Source organism: Bison bison, unplaced genomic scaffold, assembly GCF_000754665.1.
Source record: "Bison bison bison isolate TAMUID 2011002044 unplaced genomic scaffold, Bison_UMD1.0 scf7180017864459, whole genome shotgun sequence".
Lineage (NCBI taxonomy): Eukaryota > Metazoa > Chordata > Mammalia > Artiodactyla > Bovidae > Bison > Bison bison.
The window spans coordinates 706,220-733,507 of NW_011495021.1; the positions used below are offsets into that span (position 1 = coordinate 706,220).

General features: G+C 35.0%; 1 protein-coding gene across 2 annotated transcripts in view; it reads left to right on the forward strand.

Moving 5' to 3' along the window:
* The first annotated feature begins 6,892 nt into the window (after positions 1 to 6,892).
* Positions 6,893 to 27,288, forward strand: part of CALCRL (calcitonin receptor-like) — a 126,968-nt gene continuing 106,572 nt past the window's right edge. Inside the window, exon 1 of one of the 2 annotated variants that reach the window (XM_010859729.1) lies at positions 6,893 to 7,147. The gene's annotated coding sequence lies outside the window, so the exon portion shown is untranslated. The remainder of the gene's footprint in view (positions 7,148 to 27,288) is intronic. The other variant, XM_010859728.1, reaches the window with a different exon arrangement.

A 27,288-nucleotide genomic window follows, 5' to 3' on the forward strand; every position in this document is an offset into this window, starting at 1 on the left:
TTCTCCAATGCATGAAAGTGAAAAGTGAAAGCGAAGTCGCTCAGTCGTGCCCGACTCTTAGCAACCCCATGGACTACAGCCTGCCAGGCTCCTCTGTCCATGGGATTTTCCAGGCAAGAGTACTGGAGTAGGGTGCCATTGCCTTCTCTGAGAGTGGCTCATACAAGGACTGAAAAGAAGCTATGAAAGACAAACTCCTGTGCATCAAGAGAGGACAAATCTTACATGCAATTTACACTCCAAAGCCCTTGTCCTATGCATTAGGCCAAATCCAGATTTTACCTGAGACCGCATGCTTGCTCACCTCATTCTTCTTCCAATCCTGCTTCATTCCCTTCTTTAATGCTTTTCAGTAAGTTTGCAACCCCATGGACTGTAGCATACTAGGCTTCTCAGTCCATGGGATTTTCCAGGCAAGAGTACTGGAGTGGTTGCCATTTCCTTCTCCATTTCAGTAAGTTATGGGAGCTCAAATCCCTCCCTCAAGATCTGTTCTTGGACCCTATGGAGAACAGACTCCTTTCTAATTTGTGGAATATCTCCTATTTCTTGAATTTTAGGTTCCAGAGTAATTATTACCTTCAGAAAACGCTCTTCTACAAAAAATATGTCCACCCTCTATCCCTCCCTTCCTATCTACTCAGCCCTGGGTCTGTTTCAGTCATTGAACATACTGCCTTTTACCAATCTGAGTAGCTGAGCAATATGAATAAAAATAAGTGTTTTTCTATTAATAACTGTCTACCTGAAGATACAAAGTAAATTCTTGAGAGCAGAGACCATGTCCCTATTATCAAGCTTTGTACTCCCAGTATCTATCCAAATGCTGGGCACATAGCAGATGATCAGTTAATATGAAAATCAATTAGCATCCAAATGGATGGCTCTACTTCGGAAACTTTGCTTTCTGATGACATAACTGTTTAGAGAGATATATCTCAGGGGTAATTAATATGCTCCCAAACACTGTGTCTCAAATGTCAGCTGAATTAAGCCAGAGTAGGTTTATGATCAATTAATTGCTGATGTTTTTTTCCTAACACATAGTGGTAAAACAAAGATTTTTTATGCTTAAATATAGTGAGGTCCTTGTTTATCAAATGTGACACTTGTTACTCTGTTTTGAGATTTTGAAAATGTGATTTGTATTCCTGATCAGATAGGAGTTAATCCACTTTAACCTAGCCATAGGTTCAGAGCTGTCTAGCTTTAGATCATTTCAAATGTTTAAATATATATATATATGTCACGTGTATGTGGTACGTACATTCATTGGAAGACAAAAGGTAGTGGGTCGTTTTAATTTGAAATATTTCATTTATATTGTTTCAACGTTTAATGACTCTTTTGCCTTTGCATCTAAATAGTGTATGAAGGACATATTCTTTTCACTGTATATAAAATGATACCTTAATTGTATAGTACACACTAAGTACCTACCCATTATAACTCTAGCCATCATGTGCATCAGAATGTTTTCTTAGGAATATTCCCTTGTTATTGAGATTCTGATTTCACGAAAAAAGCCAATAATAATTTCATTTTTTTTTATTTCACTGAGAGCAACTTTGGCAATTTGAGGATGCTTAACACTAGATGGCAGGATAAGACTGTAGATTCCCAACTCCTCAACACTATTAAAAAACAATACTTTCTCAAAGGTGCTAAGAATTCTTAGGCAAATACACTATATTCTTCTTTAATATATGCATTATATATAGTTCTGGGCTTCCCTGTTTATTCAGACTGTAAAGAATCTGCCTACAATGCAGGAGACCTGGGTTCGATCCCTGGGTTGTGACGATCCCCTGGAGGAGGGCATGGCAACCCACTCCAGTATTCTTGCCTGGAAAATTCTATGAATGGAGGAGCCTCGTGGGCTACAGTCCATAGGGTGGCAAGAGCTGGACACGACTAAGTGACTAAGCACAGCACAACATATAGTTCTACATTCCTTTATATTTAAGAGTTTTCACTGTATATAATATAGTGATATTAAACATGAATAAATTATTGAAAAGAAAATATAACTTGCTAATAATTTTAGAAGTTATATAAATATGATAATAGCTGAATAAAATAATCTGTGCTGGGAAAACCTTCATTGTATTTGGCATTCTTAGAACTTGATTAAATTTTTAACCAAACTGTAAAGATGTGATCTGTTAATCAAATGCTGCTTAGGTCAACATGAGTAAACACAAAGTTAAATAAATCATTTATTATTTTCACAATGAAGATTGATAGCAAATAAAGAGCTTTTCAGAATAAATTCACAATAAATATCCAGTAATGAAAAGGGCATCTTTCTCAATGCCAACTAATGCTATCCTAGAAATAAAAACTATTTTAAACTCTTCTGGGAAAAGCCATTTCTGTTTCCCAGACAAATTACTCACTCTTAGTATTTTGTACCAGCAATATGGACAAGTATTGCTAGGGTGACTGTACATAATTTTTCATCCAAACCAGGACACTTTCAAGCATAAAATATAAACTGGAACTGCCCTAGAAAACTGGGGTATATGATCACCCTGATCAGGGAATTTCACCCTTAGGAAGTTCATTTTGTGAGCATTTATGAATTTGTTGTATTTTTAAATTAATTTTTAATTAGTCCATGACATAGCTCATTTGCTATTGTTAGCTCTTTTATCAACAGGCAGCCCTTTTAGAGGAGGAGAGGCTCAAACACTCAAAATCCTGAATTCCTTGCAAGATCCAAATCCATCAGAACTTCATAAGAATCAATGAAAAGAATAGGCAAGTTGTTAGCTAATTATAATTGATATGTTTGCCTTTGTTGGGAAAACACATTATAAAATACTAAGAGAAATAGTATGTAATAAGCTGCTGCTGCTGCTGCTAAGTCACTTCAGTCGTGTCCGACTCTATGCGACCCCATAGACGGCAGCCCACCAGGCTGCCCCGTCCCTGGGATTCTCCAGGCAAGAACACTGGAGTGGGTTGCCATTTCCTTCTCCAATGTAAAAGCTAGTTCAGTTCAGTTCAATTCAGTTCAGTCGCTCAGTCGTGTCCGACTCTTTGCGACCCCATGAATCGCAGCAGCCAGGCCTCCCTGTCCATCACCAACTCCCGGAGTTCACTCAGACTCACGTCCATCGAGTCGGTGATGCAAAATAGTTTTAATTATACGTATATGTATGGACCTGATGTCACGGTACTCACTTCAAATTTAAAGTTTTCTGCTCCTTTGAAATTTGTATTTATAGTAAATATTTTAAAAGCAACATTGATTTATTGATAACTTATGTGTACAGTTAGAATGAAATCAGCGCTTTGGTTTTAATAATGGAAAATAGCATATTCACTCTCAATGGCCCTGCCATCAGTCCTGGGTCCTTTAACTACCTGCAGTTCATTCAGCAATAAAATAAGTTGAAAAATGCTGAGCAACTTAGGTAAAATAATAGAAGGTCATGTCAACTTACTTCCCTATTAGGATTGCTTTTATTTTAAGTTTATAGAAATTGTGTGTTTCTCCTCAAATTATTGGTGCATTTTTAACAAAACATAGTATACATAATTGCTGATGCATAAATTATTTAACTGTAAGCAATGACTTTCAGACAATTGAGAACACAGAGGAATTATTAATTTACAACATAATACCTGAAAAACTTCATAGAAATAATTTTTAAAGTTCTTTCTTACACTCTTACCAGGGACAGTCTGTCCGTAACACGTCTTGTTTAACAATGTTTTGTTTTGTTTTGTTGGGCAGAACTATGCTCCAAGGCAGTAGCCACACCATTTCAAAATAAGTGGTCAGTTCAAACCAAACCACATTTTTGGTCTAACATGACTAAGTGAGTAAAATAAAATAAACAGTAATCCAGAGATTTTTAGATAGCCTCCTCCTGAGTGTCAGTCAAAGTGCATTTCAAGTGGTAATTAGTACTCCTTACTCAAGGACCATTGCTCTTGTGAGCCTTCCATGGAACCAAAAATGTAAGCACAATCTCTCTTGTAGGATTCTGAAATGGACAAGCATGATTAATTACTATTATATATGCCATTCTTCACTGGATGTCATTCCTGAGTTCTATAGAAAACTTTATTGATAGTGCTCGGCATGGTTTCATCTAGACTATGTTGGTAGCATTAGCTGCAAATTGAAGAGAATACAGCACTTGATTCTTCATGTGCTACACAATCTGTGCTGTAAACAACTAGACAACAGAATACATCCTATTTTTTCTTAATTCCGCAACACAACTAGTACAGTATCTAGCTCAAAATATAGGTTTGATCACTAGAAATTAAATGATTGCAAGTGTTATTAAACATATGTTCTGGAAAAATATTTTATAAATAAATACAATGCATAGGGCTAAATTAATATATTGATTCATGTCTCACTGGCAAAGAATTACCTCATTGATTATTTAAATATCTTCATTTTGTTCTAGTGCATTTTTCCAAATATTTATGTCATGTTTCAGTGTGAAGATCCATATTTCCGCCTGTCCCTTCATACCCAGAGTGGCTCTCTGAAAGTCCTCTTGCCATTCAACTGGAATTTATAAAACAGCAACTCTGAAGAATTTGATTAAAAGTGTGCAGTTTATCTGTTATTTCTAAGTGAGGCTTTTAAATGATAACTAATAAAAATTATCCAAGGGACATCATGGAGTATAAGCATGCCTGACCAATAATTTAAATATAAATGCTATGATCTCTATTAGCCTTCCTATTTCGTATAGAACTTGATGTAAACTAGAAGAGAAAGAGTAATAGTTTCAGTATTTTAGGACATAAATTTACAGCATAGATGTTTTTTCATTCACTAGAGTTTACTAGTGGGCAAATGAACAGTGAATCTTGAGGGAAAATAATTACCATCTGCAAACTTATTGGCAAAAGTTTTAGTTCTTCATAAGTTAAATTCAAAAACTATATATTGATCTCTTTCTAGGAGTCAGATGATAAACCAAGAATGAGTGTTGAGATGACATGCACAGTGATCACTGAGGCACATAATAAAGTCTAGTGTTTTATTTTGCTATGAATTTTAAGATGGGAACAGCAAGACAAATTTTGTCAAAGGCTGCACTAGAAAATATCAGAACCAGGACTGGAATTTCTTGTTTCTTGGTCTAATCCTAGTGCTTTTCCTGTCTTCTTAGTGGTTCCCTGAACAATGTATTCACTCCACAGCAGAATTCAGGAAAACTTTCTCCTGACAATATCCACGTCAGTATTCTGATTAAAGAACCACTGTTTGTGGAGTCAGTCATAGTCTGCAACTTGGACTATTTTTTATCACGGCCTGAAATAAATTACTCAAAATGCAGCCTCCCAAAGCAAAGCAAAACCAAGCCCTAACTGCAAATAATGATATTCTACAACCTTTCAACCTCTGGTTATTTTCTATCTCCCAATAACTAAATAGGCATAAGTTAGTTTCTTATAAGCTTTATAACTATAATTTGATAGAGATTAGTACATATCATATTTATATGTGTTTATTTTTACTGACCTTGATCCTATTGATCATAAAATCAGCAATTACGTAATAAGTTTCTTCTGCGGATCCAAGTAATAAAAATGTCAGCAGGAACATACTGTTTAAAAAACGTGAATCTTCTTTAATTTATATTGCCTGGTCTTTTGTTAATTCTACAAGGAATTTGAGCATCTCATTTTGTTCTGGAATTGCAGTAACATACCAATGTTTCAGTGCCTCTGATCTCAAATTTATTCAGAATTGAGAAATCATCATGATACCATCTCTATTTCTAAATGTTACCTAATTTGTTGATTGAAAATGTTAAAAATATAGGAATTTTAGATATTATTTGATATATCTCTTCTAGTTTACAGATGAGAAAATTGATATCCATACAAAGCAAGTGACTTTTAGTGCAGTTTAGGTTTCAGAAATTATAACTATTGTTGTATTTCACACATACTATATTGTTTAAAAAAGTACATTTCACATTTAAAGCTTTCTTCCCTGATAACTTCCAATGATTTATTAAACACATTTTAGAATAAAATTACGTTTTGAGGTAAACCTTTTTGTAAAATGTAAAATTATGTTACATAATTTACCTTGTTTCAAAATTTATATGTATAAACTATCTGCATTTTTGTTAAGGTTATTTTGAGGTACAAGGTATTAATTACTTTTTTACTTCATAGGTGATAAGTCAAATATTTTAAAATATGTGCAAACATTTACATGTATAAGTGTTCTCAAGGTTACTTTCTCTAAAATATATATTCATATATACTGAAAAATAATTATATATGTATATCTATAGATACACAACACATACACACACAATGGTTCTGGTTGGAACATATTCCTATGTCATGAACAAAATTTTAAAAATGTTAAAAAAAAAACCTGCAGGAAAGAGTTTCATCATTTAATTGTGGAAAACTGATGAGGGAATAGCTCTGATTATCGAGGTCCAAATTAACAAGAATTAGATCACAGAACTAATTATGATGGAAAAATAGTTATTACTTTTCTGTGTTCCTCTATGAAGAAAGATATGTTACAGTAAAACATTCCCTCGATGCTTTGTAAAGTATAATTCAACACACACACACACACACACTCCCTAACTCCTTTAATTCTTTGAGCAGAATACTATATTCAGATTTCCTTCAAACCATAGGCAGCTCTGTTTGACAAGTTCTAACAGAACTCAGTCAAGGTGAAATCCAGCCAGCTTTTGCTGGTAACAATGTGTTCATACAGCATATGATGTGTGGCTGTTCAGGCTGCTTCTTGCTCCTGTCTCAGAATAAAAAAGGAGTACTGCTTTCCTGGGGTATGCCATTTGAGAAAGAAAGTAACCTAACACTAACTGCAGGCGGGGTCAGAGTGATGTAACAGGAAGCTCTGATGTTTCCCTTCTGCTGCTGAGCACATACAATGTGACAACTCTTCCAGTCCACTCAGAACAACAGTCTCTCCAGCAGAGTGTCACCTCCTGCCTTAGGATCACCAAGCTCTGCTAACTGGACCTCACTCTGCCTCCAGGATCATATTGCAAGGCTTTCACCCTTCCCCACCTTGCCTGGGGGTACATTTCCTCTGCGGAATCTCAGAAAATCAAATTCCATCCTAAGAATAGTTCACCAAGAATTTCCTTAGGAGCTGTTCTGGGTAAGTGCATTATTCAAAATAAATATATTTATTCAGAGTAGTATTCTCAAGTCGTTTGACAATGTTTTTACTATAGAACTCAGCTAGTGACATTGAAATTATGTTTAAACAATTTTCATTTACTTCATGTGTTAGAAAAACGACAGTATATCTCCCCAAGATGTACACAATACCTGTTACTACTAGATAATATTATGTACAGTGCTATTCTAGAAAATAAATTTGGGAAGTAATAAAACATCTAAATGGATTTAAAGGCATACTTCTGAACAAATATCTTAATCAGGGAACAATGCCTTTTAAAATTAGCTCTACTATTAGCTAAGCTTAAATTTTGACAGCTGGAAAACATTTTTCCCCCACCAAGAGTCTTTAAACTTTCCATATAATCACTGTTTTAAAAAGGGGATGAGAGAATACTTATGGGGATCTTGGAGCCTCACTCACTCTGCTGTTAAACACAATGGAGAATCTAAGGAAAAGTAATAACTTTGGATTTATTATATTTGTCTTCTATTTGCCTTCTACCTCTATTTACACATACATCTCGAACTACTGAACTAATGGAATTTTCATTGTTCGCTGTTGCCAGATGTGTTTAAATCTCTTTTATTAACCCTGAACTGTTTCCGCTGTGTTGGATCATGGGGTGGGCAACAGAGGAAAAAAAACAACTAGGGTTGAGAAAATGTTGGTATTTCTAATTTCAAAGCTTTTTATAGCTAAGAAGTAATAGAATGTGTTGCTTCCATTTGTCTGATAACCCTCTGCAAGCTTTTTTGGGAGGGTGTGATATTGAGATAACAAAGAAAATAGCAAAGATTTCCCAATTGGGTATATCAGATTGTTAAAGAGAAATTAAAGTGTGTTTTAAAAAAAATAATTTCTAGGATAGAACTTACTGAAATGTCGAGATGAAACATCTGTTAATGCTTCTTTCAACAGTACAGACAATTGGACAGTTTAAGAAACGAGTGTCTACTTTATAAGATGTTTGTATAGAGACATGACAAATTTATTGCTGAGGAAAATTAGATGTCAGATTTGGGTTCAAATTATATTGATTGACATAATTTTAGTATATTTTCATACCCAAATGAAATGATAAATCTGCAAAATGTCTTTCCATGGAGAAATTCTGTACTTAATCATCCATATCAGGCACATTAACAGTGGACCACCAACTCATTCTGAGTAATTCCTTTATAAGTTTCTACTCAATTCTTCCATATATTTCTCCAAATAATGGAAACTTCAATTAAGTCTTGTTTTTGTGATTCTTTAAAAAATATTATGACTGGTTTCCTATCTCCTGTCATTCATTAATTGTACTAAGTTCTCTGACACATTTGTGGAAATGGATATTGTTTTTGAATGTAACTTTGTAAATAGCCATTAGATAATTAGGGGAGGAAATGGAAAGAACACATTAAATGCCTAACCCAATGTCATGGGATAGTAACAAAACCTAAAAATAGCAGTTCTTTTAGTTTATTTTCTTAGAAGGAGGTGTTACATAAAATTAATATCATATTTTATAATAAGAAACTTCCTCAAATTCTATAATCTCTAATTGCTAACCAAAACCCCATAATTTTCTTGAATAGCTTATTTTTGGTAACAATTATAATGATTTATAATTTTTATTTTCAAATAATAGTGTGGAATATTCAGGAATGAATATTGTGGATCTTTTGGCAAAGGCTTATTATTTGAGAAAATCATTGAAAATTTGAAATAAGAATTCATGTTATTATATTCTACAGTTTGCTTTCTTTCATTGTAAAGAAATATCAGAGCACTGACACATGCTTTCAGCCATAAAGAATTAATTTATTTTTCTGGATGATATTACCCTATTAGATCATAAAATAAACGCACAGAATCTAATGCCAGTTCTAAATATGTAAGATAAAATATAGAGTTGAGAAATTACATGGGTAATGTGAGCTAAAATATGTTTTACCTGCAATATTTGGGTGTCTTTAAGAATATGCTTTTGGTTATTGCTACAAGTCTCCATCTTGACACATGCCAAAATATAATTTTGTTAGATAAAATATGTAAACTTCTAGAATACATAAGATCTTTCATTCACTTTGAAAAAAAATGAATCACAAAATATTAAAAAGAAATCAGACTTGGGTCTGTAATTTTAAGACTACGCTAAATGAATGGCCAAGGTGTATGTAATTTTCTCATTGGTGATGCCTAGGATATAGTGAACTTTAAATTGAGTCAACACGTATGAGAACCTTCAGATTCACTTGTACATATTTTATCATTCTTTTATGCATAACAGATATTTACTTCAGTAAAAAATTCAAATAATATCAGAACAAGAAGTTTACCTTATAAGCTCTATGTTAGCATGGAAAAATTATTTGATAAACATGTAAAATCTAATCAAAATTCAGTTAATAGTATTATTACATATTTCTATTTTAGATCATATCTGAAACAATTATAGCAATATTTTTTCCAACCTTTACCTCCAATTTGAGAGTTTGAGAGTTACTTAATTTTTAAGACTTGCCTTAGTGATTGCTATAGAACAATTAACAAAATACTTTAAAGATCAAAATATGCATTTACTATACAAAACTTGTTTATGTATGACATTGAACACAACTTGAAAAACAGAATTCTGTTTTTAGAGATACCATGATAATGGTCAACATTTCAGAAAACAAATATATTTAAAGAACATTATTTGAAGTCATTGGTTTCATTCCTTATCTTTGTTTACGATTCAGAGAAGCTTTTAACCCATAAACATGAGATATATCATTGCAGTGGTGTTAAAGACAGACACTTAGAGAGTCAGACTTGTAGCATCTGTTAGTTCTTGACTTAATCAGACTTTCAGAGAATGAACTTAAGATGGAAAGTCAATATATACTTGTTTAAAAGATTTGCCTGTGTTTGGTTTTGATGTCTAGGGATGCACTATATAAATGTCTATAATTTCTTAGGAAATCTTTCTTTTTCTACCAAATTACTACTACCATGTTGCTGTTGCACTATTAAATTTAAGAAATTCTCTCATATAATACCAGAAAATGCTCTGATGCAGTTAAATAGAAAATAAAAGTTTACCAGAGACACAGGATCTGCATACTAATGCGATATCTCACACACTTTCCCATTTATTCACATGGACAATCATGCCTCCCAAATTCTTTCATCAATCCATAGTTATGCAACTCAAAGTAACTGGATAGTTTTCATACCTTAATTTTAGTTTATCTACTTATAAGTTGGTATATAATTTTGAAGCTATATAGACTTAACTAGTATAAAATTGCATAATATAGAATACATTTAATTGTAAAATTTGGAATTTTACAATTTTACAAATTTTACAAATTTGTAAATATTGATCTAGTGTGATTTAAGGAAAAAGAACATATGATTAGATATATGATAATTAAATCAACAAAACCCATTTAAATAATAAGATATTCTTTTATACATACTATTGTCATTCCAGCTTAAACAGCTTTAACTTTCCATCCTCAATAAATCCAGATTATTATCTTTTCATATCTAATTTGAATTACAATATTGTTCATTAAATTAGATTAAATTAAGTAATCTGTATTTTTCATATTTGAGTTACCTTAAAATAAAATTAGTTTTTAACTTTAATGTTATTTACAAAAAATGAATAAATGGATTTTAAAGACCCAATAAAAGTCTTTTTAATATTAAAAAATAAAATGGAATCATTGTCTGTGACAGAGTTAGGTTCTATGATTATTAGGTTACTGGTATTATTATCAGATAAGTTGCAAATACTTTACCAGAACATATTTCTTCCTTTTTTTCCCTTAAATTTCTTTACTTAAAAAAGACAGTATCATGCAAAACTAACACAATATATAATTGCTTGCAAAAATGGTCAAAGGGGTGTATTTTTTTAAATACAAATCAAGTTTTAATCTTTTTCTTCCTTCATGGTTTAATTAAATGTATCATATGCTTTCTCCCTTACAACCAATTACTAGGACAAAAACTCAACCCAATCTAAATCTAAATAAACAATTAACCAACCCAACCCTGTGGTATTAAGGTTTTATACCTTATTGCAGTTGTTGGATGGAGCCCAGTTTTCAGAGAAATCTTATCCTTCTTAACATGGAACATATTTTTTAAATAAAAAATGTTAATATGGCATAAACTTTTGTATAAATCTGTCATTATTTCTCTATTCCGACTTAGGTTAACTCAGGCCCGATTGTGCTTCTCAGAAACCATAGTCACGAGAACAAGTGGTATAGTGAAATAGCAGCTAGAAGGTTTACAAGGTGTCTGTCCCTCTCCTTCCAGCCGAGTCACTGGGGGGTCGTTAGCATATTCATGAGCACACAGACTTGCTTTATCAATGGAAACTAAGTTAATTTGTCTTAAATCCATGCACTGATTTGATACATTTTACAGATGAGTATTAGTTTGAACCCATAACCATTAGTTAACCTGACACCAATTATTATGCAGATATCTGTGTATGAACCTCAATTTTGCTTCCCTTCCAAGGATAATTTGAAGAGAAAATTGGAACTTCACTAAGTACTAGAGAAGAATAAATAATGTGATAGCAGAAAATAAGGAGGATTAAAACTCTGGGAAAAGAATGCCAGCAATACAAAATTGTTGATCTTTTTTTCCTCAATTGTGTTCATTTCAAATATGAGGCAAAATAGGAGATTTGATTTTATTAGATAATGCGAACCTAACATTAGGGTAACAGGCTTAAATATTTTATTAATCAATTTACATATTTCTTTTAAAAATCATTTCAATGAAATTGTTTTGGTTTCAAACCTTTTTTTATGACATGACAGTAAACTTTATTAGCTAAGGCAAAAATATAACTTTTGTAGTTGTGCTTTAGAAATTTAGATATAGTTGTTGTTTGAAGCAATTCCCTGGAATGGAGTATGTTTTAGACCACAATCATATCATATTTAGTAAAGACATTGCTACATTCTAAATGTGTTAAACAAAATTTTATTAAAGTCTCAGTTAACTAAAATATCTTGAAATTGTAAGGTTTACTTGAGTAAATACATATATTTATTGTTAGGTTGCTTTGCTTTCTGATCCTTGACATTGTAAGATGAGGATGTGTTATTGAATGAAGTATGCATTGATGGATTTTGTTGTTGTTTAGTTGCTAAGTAGTGTCCAACTCTTGGAACTCATGGACTGTTGCTCACCAGGCTCCTTTGTCCATGGATTTCCCAGTCTAGAATACTGAAGTGGGTAGCCATGCCCTCCTCCAGGGAATCTTCGCAACTCAGGGATCCAAATGGAGTCTTCAGCATCAGCGGGCAGATTCTTTACTGCTGCGCCATAAGAGGAAGCCTTCGTTATTGGATGAATCTATCTTAATATTCCTACAGGAGAGTCTGCTTCCTCTGCTACAGCCTCCAACAGGGGGATCTGCCTTCCCTGCTACAGCATTCCCTCCCAAAGTCAGGAGAAGGTGACCTGTGCACACTGCACTCGTACAAGAGAACTCCATTTTAAAGGGTGGCTTGCTGCTACTGACTTAGCTAATTTCTTTGAGGGTTTGCTATGTGCCATAGACATTATTAATTACTAATGTATAAACTCCTTTCATCTCAAAGCCCTAGCAAATATTATCCTTGTTTGCATGTACGAAACTCAAACTAAAGCACAGAGCTCCTAAGTAATGTGCCCAAGGTCATATAGTTATCAAGTGGCAAAACAAGGCCTTGACTCATGTTCTGAACAACTCTGCTTCCCTTTCCAATTGGTGGCTGATACCATGCCATCCCTAGTGCAAAGGGATGCTGTTCCTCGAATCTTAGCTTAAGTGTAGTTAGTTAGTTAGCTCAGTCGCTCAGGGTTGTCCGACTCTTTTCAACCCCATGGACTGCAGCGTACCAGGCTTTCCTGTCCATCACCAACTCCTGGAGCTTACTCAAACTCATGTCCATTGAGTCTGTGATGCCATCCAACCATCTCATCCTCTGTCATCCCCTTCACTTCCCACCTTCAATCTTTCCCAGCTTCAGGGTCTTTTCCAGTGAGTCAGTTCTTTGCATCAGGTGGCCAAAGTATTGGAGTTTCAGATTCAGCATCAGTCCTTTCAATGAATATTCAGGGCTGAGTTCCTTTAGGATGGACTGGTTTGATCTCCTTATGGGCTAAGGGATTCTCAAGAGTCTTCTCCAACACCATTAAAAAGCTTCAATTCTTTGGTGCTCAGCTTTCTTTATAGTCCAAATCTCACATTCATATATGACTACTGGAAAAACCATAGCTTTGACTAGATGGACATTTGTTGGCAAAGGACTGTCTCTGCTTCTTAATATGCTGTCTAGGTTGGTCATAGCTTTTCTACCAAATAGCAAGCATCTTTCAAATTAATGCTGCAGTCACCATCTGCAGTGATCTTGGAGCTCAAGGAAAGAAAGTCTCTCACTGTTTCCATTGTTTCCCCATCTATTTGCCATGAAGTGATAGGACCAGATGCCACCATCTTAGCTTTTTTAATTTTGATTTTAATCCATCTTTTACACTCTCCTCTTTCACTTTCATCAAGAAGCTCTTCAGTTCCTTTTCACTTTCTGACATAAGGGTGATGTCATCTGCACATCTGAGGTTATTGATAATTCTCCTGGCAACCTTAATTCCAGCTTCTGATTCATTCTCATGATGTACTCTACTTATAAGCTAAGTAAGCAGGGTGACAATATACAGCCTTGAAGGACTCCTTTCCCAATGTGGAATCAGTCTATTTTTCCATGTCGAGTTCTAACTGTTGCTTGTTCACCTGCATATAGGTTTGTCAAGAGGCAGATCAGGTGGTCTGGTATTCCCATCTCTTTCAGAATTTTCCACAGTATTGTGATCCACACAGTCAAAGGCTTTGGCATAATCAATAAAGCAGAAATAGATGCTTTTCTGGAACTCTCTTGCTTTTTTGATGATTCAGTGAATGTTGGCAATTTGATTTCTGGTTCCTCTGCCTTTTCTAAAACCAGATTGAACATCTGGTAGTTCACGGTTCACGTATTGCTGAAGCCTGGCTTGGAGAATTTTGAGCATTACTTTACTAGCGTGTGAGATGAGTGCAATTGTGCGGTAGTTTGAGCATTCTTTGGCATTGCCTTTCTTTGGTATTGGAGTGAAAACTGGTCTTTTCCAGTCCTGTGGCCACTGCTGAGTTTTCCAAATTTGTGGGCATATTGAGTGCAGCACTTTCACAGCAGCATCTTTTAGGATTTGAAATACCTCGACTGGAATTCCATCACCTCCACTAGCTTTGTTCATAGAGATGCTTTCTAAGGCCCGCTTGACTTCACGTTCCAGGATTCCTGCCTCTAGGTGAGTGATCACACCATAGTGAATATCTGATTGTGAAGATCTTTTTTGCACAGTTCTGTGTATTCTTGCCACCTCTTCTTAATATTTTCTGCTTCTGTTAGGTCGATACCATTTCTGTCCTTTATTGAGCCCATCTTTGCATGTAATGTTCCCTTGCTATCTCTAATTTTCTTAAAGAGACCTCTAGTCTTTCCTTTTGATTTGTTTTCCTCTATTTCTTTGCGTTGATTGCTGAGGAAGGCTTTCTTATCTCTCCTTGCTATTCTCTGGAACTCTGCATTCAATGGGTATATCTTTCCTTTTCTCCTTTGCTTTTTGTGTCTCTTCTTTTCACCGCTATTTGTAAGGCCTCCTCAGACAGCCATTTTGCTTTTTGCCTTTCTTTTCCATGGGGATGGTCTTTATTCCTGTGTCCTGTACAAAGTCATAAACCTCCGTCCATAGTTCATCAGGTACTCTATCAGATCTAGTCCCTTAAATCTATTTCTTACTTCCATTGTATAATCATAAGGAATTTTATTTAGGTCATACATGAATGGTCTAGTGGTTTTCTTCACTTTCTTCAATTTCAGTCTGAATTTGGCAATAAGGAGTTCATGATCTGAGCCATAGTCAGCTTCCGGTCTTGGTTTTGCTGCCTGTATAGAGCTTCTCCATTTTTGGCTGCAAAGAATATAATCGATCTGATTTCAGAGTTGACCATCTGGTCATTCCATGTGTAGAATCTTCCCTTGTGTTGTTGGAAGAGGGTATTTACTATAACCAGTACGTTCTCTTGACAAAACTCTATTAGCCTTTGCCCTGCTTCATTCTGTACTCCATGGCCAAATTTGCCTGTTATTCCAGGTATTTCTTTACTTCTTACTTTCGCATTCCAGTCCCCTATAATGAAAAGGACATCTTTTTGGGGTGTTAGTTCTAAAAGGTCTTGTAGGTCTTCATAGAACCATTCAACTCAGCTTCTTCAGCGTTACTGGTTGGGGCATAGACTTGGATTACCGTGATATTGAATGGTTTGTCTTGGAAATGAACAGAGATAATTCTGTTATTTTTGAGATTGCATCCAAGTACTGCATTTCAGACTCTTTTGTTAACTATGATGGCTACTCCATTTCTTCTAAGGCATTCCTGCCCACCGTAGTAGATCTAATGGTCATCTGAGTTAAATTCACCCATTCCAGTCCATTTTAGTACACTGATTCCTAAAATGTCAGTGTTCACTCTTCTGTCTCCTGTTTGACCACTTCCAATTTGCCTTGATTCACGGACCTAATATTCCAGGTTCCTATGCAATATTGCTCTTAGCATCGGATCTTGCTTCTATCACCAGTCACATCCACAGCTGGAGTGTTGTTTTGGCTGTGGCTTTGTGTCTTCATTCTTCCTGGAGTTATTTCTCCACTGATCTCCCATAGCATATTGGATACCTACTGGCCTAGGGAGTTCATCTTTCAGTGTCCTGTCTTTTTGCCTTTTCATGCTGTTCATGGGGTTCTCAAGGCAAGAATATGGAAGTAGTTTGCATTCCCTTCTCCACTGGACCATGTTTTGTCAGAACTCTCCATCATGACCTGTCCATCTTGGATGGCCCTACACGGCATGGCTCATAGTTTCATTGAGTTAGACAAGGCTAGGATCCATGTGATAAGTTGGTTAGATTTCTGTGATTGTGGTTTTCATTTTGTCTGCCCTCTAATGGAGAAGGATAAGAGACTTATGGATGCTTCCTGATGGCAGAGACTGACTGAGGGGGAAACTGGGTCTTGTTCTGATGGGCGGGGCCATGCTCTGTAAATCTTTAATCTTATTTTTTGCTGATGGGCAACAACTGTGTTCCCTCCCTGTTGTTTGTCCTGAGGCCAAACTATGGTGGAGGTAATGAAGATAATGAAGACCTTCTTCAAAAAATCCCATGCAAGCACTGCCACACTCAGTACCCCTGACCCTACAGCAGGCCAGTGCAGTGTCAACCCACATTAAGTGTAGAGTGCATTGAAATTCTTTCAAAACAGTGATGGAGTAAATAACCTTAGCTTTCCAGGTTACTCCATGAGTTTAATTTTTAAGTTTTTTATTTTTTATTTGCCACCTTTATCAGTTGCAAAAAAATAAAAAGCTATAATATCAGTTAAAATATGAGCCACATTACAGATGTGAAGTGTGATGGACTTTGGCTTTAGGTTACTCACGTATGAACCCAAACTTCACCACTACTTAATTCCCTTTTGTGTCAAATGGAAGTGATAATCACACTGCTTTATAAGGTTTTGTTAGGAATCCAATAAACAATTCATTGAAAATGTTTAGCACAGCCCTTGGCACTTAGTAGGTATTTAACACATTTTAGTACTCATCATAAATTTTCCGTGAACAAGAGGAAATAATTGAGGACATAACTTGTGTCTTTGCAAAAACTTATTTCAATCAACATACAGAGAGTTAGAATACAGCCCCTTCATAGGTCAGGGAGAGTGATCAAGAGTGATTTGTAATGTTTTTCGACTAATCACACTTTTGTAATCATATAATATATGCCAGAACCTAATAAAAGTGACATTGCTAACCACCATTTCTACAAAGTTTGAGCACTTAAAAGGTAATTTCATGCTAATAATTTTAAATGTATATTATATAGAAATTATTGTTTTTTTCTTTCTTTTACATATGAAGTCCAATGAAGTAAACGGTTTTCCCAAAATCAAATGGCCATCATTGACAAAGCTCTGGTTTTTACGTATGTCTACTGTGATTCTGAATCCTAACTATTTTGTTGCACTTGTGTGTATTAGATCTCTCTTATTACAAATGTTGCACAAAGTTGAATAACAATAATGATCCACCAGATCCAAACTCAGTTTCCTCTAACTTAAGATAATACAAATAAATTTAATCATGTTACTCATGTGGACTTTGTGAAATATGGTACATTAGACGTCTGTCAAGAAGTTTTTAGTTTTGACTACTTATAGAAGCTGTAGAAACTCAAAATTTAAAGAACATTTAGAATGATCAAGTTAAACGTCATTTGTAGAACTCCAAGTTTCTGGTGGTGATTTTATTTTTAAGAAAATGTCTTTATTGAAGGGCCTTTTATTACTGTCTAATGGTACCCACTTACATTATCTTATGTATTATATTTCAGAAATATGATGAAAGAATACCTGTACAATAAGATTGTTAACATTCATTTACGTTTTAGTTTAAAATAATTTATTCTGTTTTTGAATATTATATGATATATGACCCGCATTGAGAATATAATGAAAACTACAAACTCTTTCTCCTGTACAAAACCAACTAATCTATATTCATAAGATAAATGTCATAGAGGCTCACATTTTGCATATAGCTGCGTGAGTTTCAAGGGACCTCCCTTTTTGATGGATCTAGTAAGAGTTTTGGATCTCATTTATGAAACTTGCTAATTAATTCAAGTGACAACTTTTCTTCTAGAATGAAGTAAATTATATGTATATATTTTTCATATACCTCAGATACATTTATAAGTACCTACAAACTTAAAAAATGAGAAACAAATGGCCTATAAGATTATTTTCATCAACTAGAGCACAATGCTGCATGAAAAACTGCTCTGGGAAAAACTACACAGCAGTAGAATCTGCAATTGGTGATTTTTTGTCTTCTCTCCCTTTTCCTTTCACTGTTTCTATACCCACACCTGCACCTGCCTATCCTCACCCTTCTCGAAACCAAATACTCAGCAGCTACTTTCTGGCCGCAGATGGTCAAGACAAGCATGGGAAAAAACCTTGAAGAAAATTTTTTTCTTCTTTAGGAAACCTCAATATTTACTCTTAAAGCTTTCAAATGATTGGAAGGCTTTATCACATACATTATCAAAGGTCATCTGCTTTACTTAAATTTGACTGATGGTAGATGTTAATCATATCTACAAAATAGCTTCACAGCAACATCTAGATTAGCTGTGATTAGTTGTTTGATCAAACAACTGGGCACCATAGCCTAGCCAAATTAACACATAAAATAACCATAATGACTACTTAGGGGGATTCATCTATATTTGCTCTTTTTTCTCCATAATGATTTAGATTTTTATATTTGGAAAGTTCTTCAAAAATTCCTTCTGGAATAATAACTGGAACTATAGTGAATTTGCTAGTTAAATTGACAAGAACTGACATCTTAATGCCATCCAGCCATTAGAATGGCACATATTCTCTAGTTATTCAGGGATTTCTCTAGAGGGATGATAGGGGCAGTCTGGTGTGGTTTAAATGTATGTTGAGGATATATTTAAAGTAAATATAATACATATTATTATAATATGAAAATATTTTTTATTATAAATTGGAGAAGGAAATAGCAACCCACTCCAGTACTCTTGCCTGGAAAATCCCATGGACAGAGGAACCTGGTAGGCTGCAGTCCATGGGGTCGCAAAAAGTCAGATATGACTGAATGGGGGACATTAAAGAGATATGACATGATATAAAGTTTCCACATTTTAAGAAAAAAGAACATACCCATAGGACCTTCCCAAATTGCTCTTCCTCTTATCAAGTTAAAATATGTTCTCACTGAAATATATTTTATTTGGGGAAATTTCTGTTCACACCAGAATTTAATCTGGTCAGAGGATAGCTGTGGTTTAACTCAGTGACTGTGCCATTATTGCTATTAAGGGTGCTATTATAATAGCGTGCTAAACAGCATGATCTTCAGTTTTGCAAGCATCCATGATATGCCAGGCCCTATGTTAGAGGTTAAAGGTGAGCAAGACAAGACCCAGGGTCTGGACAACATCAGCTCCGCCTCAGCACAGTGTAAGACAGCACTGACTGAAGAACCTATTAACTCTTAATCTATACTGCTGGCTGTCACTCCATTTTTCATCTTGTCCCAAGATCAGGACGGATGCTTTAACTAGGCTGTTTTCTAAAATGATAAAAGCTGATGAGTCAGATATTTTCTGACATATATCTATGAGTCAGACTTATATAATTCTGACTCTGCATATATTCATTATATTTAAGAAACCTTGGATTATAGATTAGAAGAAAAAAACCCTGAAATAAGGGATAATCTAATGGATTCTTCTCGGCTCACAATTGTATGTGTTTTGATATTCTGAAATATTTTCTTACTGCTCTGATGTAACTTCGGCATTTTAAATTTTAACAGAAAGGTTTCTTTGCATCTAAATCCACCCAAACTATCATGGTTGTGTAACAGAAATTGTTCATTTTTTTAGGCTAAAAAGAATGTGGTTAAAGAAAGTGGTATCATTAAGAATAAAGCTTTGAAGAATGTATGGGCTCATTAATTTGATTAGGAAGTTCTTCAAATGAGATATAAACAAGATTTAAGGTCTAGAGCAAACTGGCAAGGGTGAAATCCATAAAATAATTTTCCTAAATATTGTTTAATATTTTAATTAATTGAATTCTTCACATGAATTAACTTCCTTAATTATACAGTTTCCAAAAGGATTTCCCATACTGCGTTCCATGTTATCAGTTCAAAATTGATTAGAATTCTTACTCTTTTGATAATAAAATTTATATTTTTCCATATTTAATGAAGCAGATTCCATCCTACTTCTTTCAAAGTAAATATACCAAAATCAAAGAGCTTGTACTAGAATTTTTGTGAAAATCAAACATCCAAAAATTCACTATTGTGTAAATTTTCAGATTAACCCTGAAAGCTCACAGTTCACAAAATTCTCAACTGTCTCAAGTCTGGTACCATAAAAGATTATGTATTTAAGGCTACAAAATCTCAATTTTCTCAGTTATAGTACCATACAGACCATAAAAGACTACATGTTCAAACCTTTCAATGTTGCGTGTAGTTTCTGATGCTAGAAGCCAGAATAAGATAAATAAATTTAGTTTATGGGATCCAAACTTAGAAGCAGGAGATTCCAGCTCAGTGTGTCCTCAGAGGATTTCATTAAGTGTAACTATGATGTAGGTCTTGAAATAGCATGTGCTTTTAAAAAAAAAAGTTAGATTTTTACACTGAGACAACACCCTGCTCCTAATTACTCAAAACCATTAAATCATTTTTCCCACACACTTGTCCTTTTTTATTCCACACATAGTTGCATAATTTTATTATCATGTGAGGGAAATAGTCTGTAAATGCAATATGTAAGCTTTTCTATCTGGAGAGCTATCACAGTATATCAATTCCAATTTGAATAACTCTTTGGAATTAACATTTGTGGTAAAAAAACAAAGATCAGGGACTTCCCTGGCAGTCCAGGGGTTAAGACACTGTACTTTCAATGTAGGGGGCACAGATTCAATCACTGGCTGGGGAACTAAGATCCTGAAAGCCACACAGTGTGGCCAATAAATAAAACAAAGATCATTGTGTATCATATTACTTTATTGATATAAAATTATAATAAAAATTAATGAAGGAATACTTATTTAAATGGATTAATTCAGTAACTTTCTATTAATGTTTATTATGTCTCCTTTTCTCTACTCTTCATCGCTTATGCATCATTATAGCACCAGAATATGAAAACAAAACAAAACACTAATTGTTCTTACTTGTGGGTCTATAGTTCCTAGAGTCTGTATTTTAGTAGCTCTTCTTTCTTTGATTGAGTCCTTTACCTCCAAACAAGTTGATTTCTTTGCTAGTACTTCTGATATCAACTGGTGTAAGTTTAAGGGAAGGTCAACACATTATTTAAGATAAGATTAAATTTTATCTGAGTTTCTTTTATGGAGCATAGAACACTTTTCCCTCAGATATCCATATGCCTAAGTCTGTCTCCTCCCTGTAGTCTTTGCTCAGATAAAAGCTGTTCTTTGGGGCTTAAGCTAATCACTGTTTAAAATAAACCTACACCTGTACCTACAGCCCTTCCCCAGTGGCTCAGATGGTAAAGAATCTGCCTACAATATAGGAGACTGGGATTCAATCCCTCTGTCTGGAAGATCCCCTGGAGGAGAGCAAGGCAACTCATTCCAGTATTTCTGCCTGAAGAATCCCATGGACACTGGAGCCTGTGGGCTACAATCCATGGGTTCCCAAAGAGTTGGACAGGTGTGAGTGACTGACACTACAACACTGCTCACCACTACAACCCTATTGCTCATCTTTACCTGTTTTAGCATGCCCTTGCTTTTTTACTATAAAGTCAATCATCTGGCCAAACCATCGATTATAATTTACATATTTTCTGTTATTATTTATGTTCTGTCCATGACACTAACCCCTAAGCTCTACAAGTACTGCACTTCTATTTTTTTCTTCCCTACTGATACCTAGCACCTAGATAAGTGTCTACATTAGTAGGTGCTTAAAAACTGTTGAATAAATGATTAAATGAATCAATGTTTCTTTCTACCAGTTTCCACAGAAAACTGGATAGTGACTCTGTGATTTTGTGTGCAGTACACAACAGGTATCAGAGCTGAAATTCTGAAGACGTTAGTCACTACCTATTGCCAAAGAGAAAATATTCAGAAACTAATTACTGTCTTATTATTCTTAGGTCAACCTAATATTTACCCCTTTACTGTCATTATAAAGAAAGATAAATGAATAAAGATGCTTTCGGTAATGTATTTACTGTTCAGGTTTCACTGAATTCCAAGGCGTGACCTTTCAAACTGGGGTAAATGTGAAGGCTGCTCAGTGTTTTAATACAGAATGTTGAAGCATTTCCCTAAATGGCCAAACAATGGCTGAAATTGGCAGAATTTCTTGTTGAAACTGGCAGACTTGCCCACTGTTGCCTCCCAACAAAAGTCTTCCTCCATTACTTGTTGCCTTTTTGGACAATAGCACTAAAATGTCTATAGAAGGAGAAAAAGAACACTTAGTGGTGAAATTGAAAGAAAGTAAATTAATCTTATAAAAAAGCATATAGGGTAGAATACAAATCCTGTTTGATTGTCAAAAAATTACACATCTCTATAATAATTGATGAGTTACATATTTCTATATCTGTAATTTCTCAAGCTTTTAAGTATTGATTTATAAATATTTAAAGATAATTCTAAAAAGAGTGCCAAGTGTCAGTGCCCTTTCATCATTGTATAGTTCTGCAAGTTTTCTAAACTTAAAGCCAAAGGACTATTTTATAAATTAAAATATATCATTGTCACGAAATAGAATCATGATTTGTTTGAAAGCTCATGATAAATTTTCACAAAATATATCTTCCTAAGTCATAAATTTTAACAATTCCTTTCTATTTAGATTCTCCAAAGGTTTATGTCCATAGTATGCAGAAAAAAAAAGTATGTGTATATATACACATTTTATATGAATGTGTCAAGGCCATGACTTCCCTGGTGGCTCAGATGGTAAAGAATCTACTTATGATGCAGGAGGCCTGAGTTCGATTCCTGGGGCAGGAAGATCCTCTGGAGAAGGAAATGGCAACCGACTCCAGTATTCTTGCCTGAGAAATTCTATGAATAGAGGAGCCTGGTGGGTTACAGTCCATGGGGTCACAAAGAGTCAGATATGACTGAACGACTAACACTATTTACACTTGTCAAGGCTGTAATTTTACTGTTCTTCAACATATCTTGTATGACTGGATTTTAAACCGCGTACTAGTTTGTATGAAACAACTCTATGTACTCAAAGGAGTATTGCTCAAAACATAAAAGTAAGCTATGAAATGGGTTCTTTAAGTCTTTTTGAAATTTCTAACTTTTGTTGTTGTTCAGTCACTCAGTTATATCTGACTCTTTGTGACCCCAGGGACTGTAGCATTCCAGGCTTCCCTGTCCTTTACTATTTCCTGGAGTTTGCTTAAACTCACAGCTATTAAGTCAATGATATCATCCAGCCGTCTCATCCTCTGTTGTCCCCTTCTCCTGCCTTCAATCTTTCTCAGCATCAAGGTCTTTTCCAATGAGTCAGCCCTTCGCATTAGGTAGCCAAAATATTGGAGCTTCAACATCAATCCTTCCAATGAATGTTGTGTTAGTAGCTCTGTTGTGTCCAGCTCTTTGTGACCCCATGGACTATATACAGCCTGCTAGGCTCCTCTGTCCATGGGATTCTCCAGGCAAAACTACTGGAGTAGGTGGCCATTCCCTTCACCAGCGACTCTTCCCAACCCAGAGATTGAACCCAGGTATTCTGCATTGCAAGCAGATTCTTTACCATCTAAGCCACCAGGAAAGCCTCCTCCAGTGAATATTCAGGGTTGATTTCCTTTAGGGTTGACTTGTTTGATCTCCTTGTTGTCCAAGGGACTCTCAAGACTACTCCACCACCATGGTTGGAAGGCATCAGTTCTTCAGTGCTCTGCCTTTATTGTCCAGCTCTCATATCCATACATGACTACTGGAAAAACCATAGCTTTGACTATATGGATCTTCATCAGCAAAGTAATTTCTCTGCTTTTTAAAATGCTATCTAGGTTTGTCATAGCTTTTCTTCCAAGGAGCAAGCATCTTTCTGGCTTTAATGTGGTGTTATCAAAGGGATTTCCCAGGTGGTGTAGAGGTAAAGAATCCACTTGCCAATGCAGGAGGCACAAGAGACTTGGGTTCCATCCCTCAGTCAGGAGGATCCTCTGGAGAAGAAAATGGCAACTTGCTCCTGTTTTCTTGCCTGGGAAGTCCTATGGACAGAGGAAACTGGTGGGCTACAGTCCATGGGGTTGCAAAGAGGCAGTCACAACTGAGCATACAAACACCAACTTATAACAAAGTTACTATTATAAAGCATAAATAATAATAATGGCCTAACAAAAATTGTATTTTGTTTTAGAATTATTCTATATTCATTCTGACATGTTTATATATATATATGTGTGTATATATGTTTACATATATATGATATGTTTATATATAATGTGGTCTCCTGCATGGCAGGCAGATTCTTTACTGTCTGAGCCAAGAGGGAAGCCCCATATATAATGTGACAATCCAATATTCTACAATATATTTTCTTTTTCCAAAGTAGCTTAAAATAAACAATAATAATAATAAAAGCTGAGACCAAAAATAATTTTTAAAAGACCAAAATGTGACAATTTACTAATCAAGAAGGGCTTGATGAAATGGTAGAAAGGGCAGTTAAACTTTACATAATAATAGAATAATAATAGAATTTTCAGTTCAGGTACTTGGCACATAAAATTGGAGTGCAAAAATAAGTGATTTCTCACAGTGAGCAGAGACACCACACTTTCTCAAGCTAGAATCATGCCCTACAATGAAAAATGGGTACTCCCAGTAGTCCTGTTCAGCAAAAGGCAATGCCAAAATATTTGTTTACTCTCATTTAGATTCAGCAGAGGTACCATGTATTCCTGAGACCCTTTTCTAATAAAGTGCTGCTTGTAGAATGAAAAAGCTGTTTTGAAGCCTGAATAGTTGTCTAATACTAAATTAAGTCTAAAAAAATTGCTATCAACTTAAAATAATTTCTCCAGTTATTATTATTGACTCTTTATTGCATACTGGATTTAAGGATACAGGCCAAAAATTCATTTTCAGTTTTAGCAGTTCTTCAGCTCTTACATATGCTGGATCTCCTTGACTCTGTTAAGTGTCTCTTTTCTAGAGGCATAGCTTGCTAACCTACAACATGGCATATGACTGTAAATCAGTTTGGTAATCCACGATGTCTCCCACAAGCAAATGTTATTAGCAATCCTTTAATTATTTCTATTTTAATTCCTCTTACTAGGTCCTCACCTCACTTGTTTCTAAAGGAGTGGATGTGCTCTCCTTGTTTACACGGATCATATTTTTTAATTGTATATATTTAAACATACAATTTAAAAAGTACACAAACCCTAAACTTTTATTTCTTGAAGTAAAACCAGGTCAGATCTGGTCACAGCATCTGGGCAAATGGCAAGGTGAAAGCTTTTGAGATTCAACCAGAAGTTGATGAAACAATAAATGAAAGAAACAAGATCAGAGTTAGGAACTACTCAGGAGAACAGAAAAGATTCAGAAAAATTCTCATCTAGAGACCAAATATCTATATCTATCTATCTATCTATATATCTGTAAAAATGTAATTAACTTAGGTATCATTGCTTACTGAGTCAAAAAAGTGATATAAAGCCAGAGTGAGGGGTGTGATTTGTCAGTAAAAGAAAGCAGAAAAAGAGAAGGGGAGTAGACAGAATAAAGAGAGGAAAAGAGAGAGAAGATAAAACGAGAGGCTCTAAAAGAAGATAAATTGGTTTGATAAGACATATTATTTGCCAGAAAGTTTAGGAAATAAAAATCCAGCACTGAACTGCATCAATTAAGAGGTGGAGATACTCTGGATACATGACCGTGGACAAAAATTTAGTATGCAAATCCTTCTAGCTGTTTGGTATAATATGTTGGATAGGAAAATTTAACTGCCTTTTTGTTTGAAGAATGGCATTGAGTGTTAAGCTCTTACTCCTCTGATAAGAGGTGACAGGTATTCATGAAGAAGTTGTGAGAAGCAAATACCACTCCCCAGTGGTAATCATGTTCTAAAAGTTGGGCCTAATTGTTCAAGATTCTACTTTTTAAAAGTGAAGGGTTCATAGAGTCTGACCCACTGGGACATCTTAGTCTGTCTAGGATAGCTTCTCAAAAGGCAGCCCAGAAATTCAGCTCCCTTGCCCAGAGAATCCCAGGGATAGGGGAGCCTGGTGGTCTGCCGTCTCTGGGGTTGCACAGAGTCGGACACGACTGAAGCAACTTAGCAGCAGCATCAGCAATCATACCATGTTTAAAACAGCAGACCTAGTTTGGTTAACTGCGCATCTCTCAGCTCATTCCAAGTTTACCAAATCAATCTGAGGTGGCTCAACATAGAGGAAGGTGATGCTGAAATGAGTCCTGCATGCTCTGAAAACTGCTTTCTCTTTACTTTGGATTTTGTGAGAATAAGAAATGATAATATGATTGAGTGCGAATTTATAATAAAATTAGGGTGAACAAGGCATGTGTTTAAATCAAGTGATTCTCTAACCAATGAAAGAATAAGTATAAATTCACACTGCACTACACATATATAACAAGATACATATTGCTTTCCCTTCTCATTCTTGCTTAGAGAATTATTAGTTTTGTGATTTGAGGTGCACATTTTCCATGTCTGAATCATTATAACTTAAAAGTCTTAGAAACTTAGTAATAATCCAAAGTACAACTTTACTCATCCTTTCTTTTTTCACTAGCCTCAAGGGGTAGTATACACACACACAAATACAAATATACACACAGATTCACAGGTTGTTCATCATTGGTCTTTCAAATTTCTCCCATATAGCTAAGAAACTAACCTAAAGTCAAAGAGAATTCTTTGACACTCCTAAATCACATTTGTAAAATTTACAAAGTGTTTAAATTGTGCATATATTATGACTTAGCTATTACATCTTAAAAGGGGTCTGATCTCAACAATATTCTGACAAAAGGAAGTAAACTTTAAAATTGATCAGTGCTGTGTGAGTCATCTCCATCTCCCACCCTACCTCCAAGACCTATCTGAAATACATTGCATTTTTATATATTTTGATCCACAGATCTATAACAAGTTCTTGATTCCATAGTAAGGAATCACACTCTGCACATTGTCCTATAAAACCTTTTTATATTTTAAAATTTTCATGCATATAAAAGATTATTGTATAGAACAGTCTTATGGACTCTGTGGGAGAGGGAGAGGGTGGGAAGATTTGGGAGAATGACATTGAAACATGTAAAATATCATGTAAGAAACGAGATGCCAGTCCAGGTTCGATGCACGATACTGGATGCTTGGGGCTGGTGCACTGGGACGACCCAGAGGGATGGTAGGGG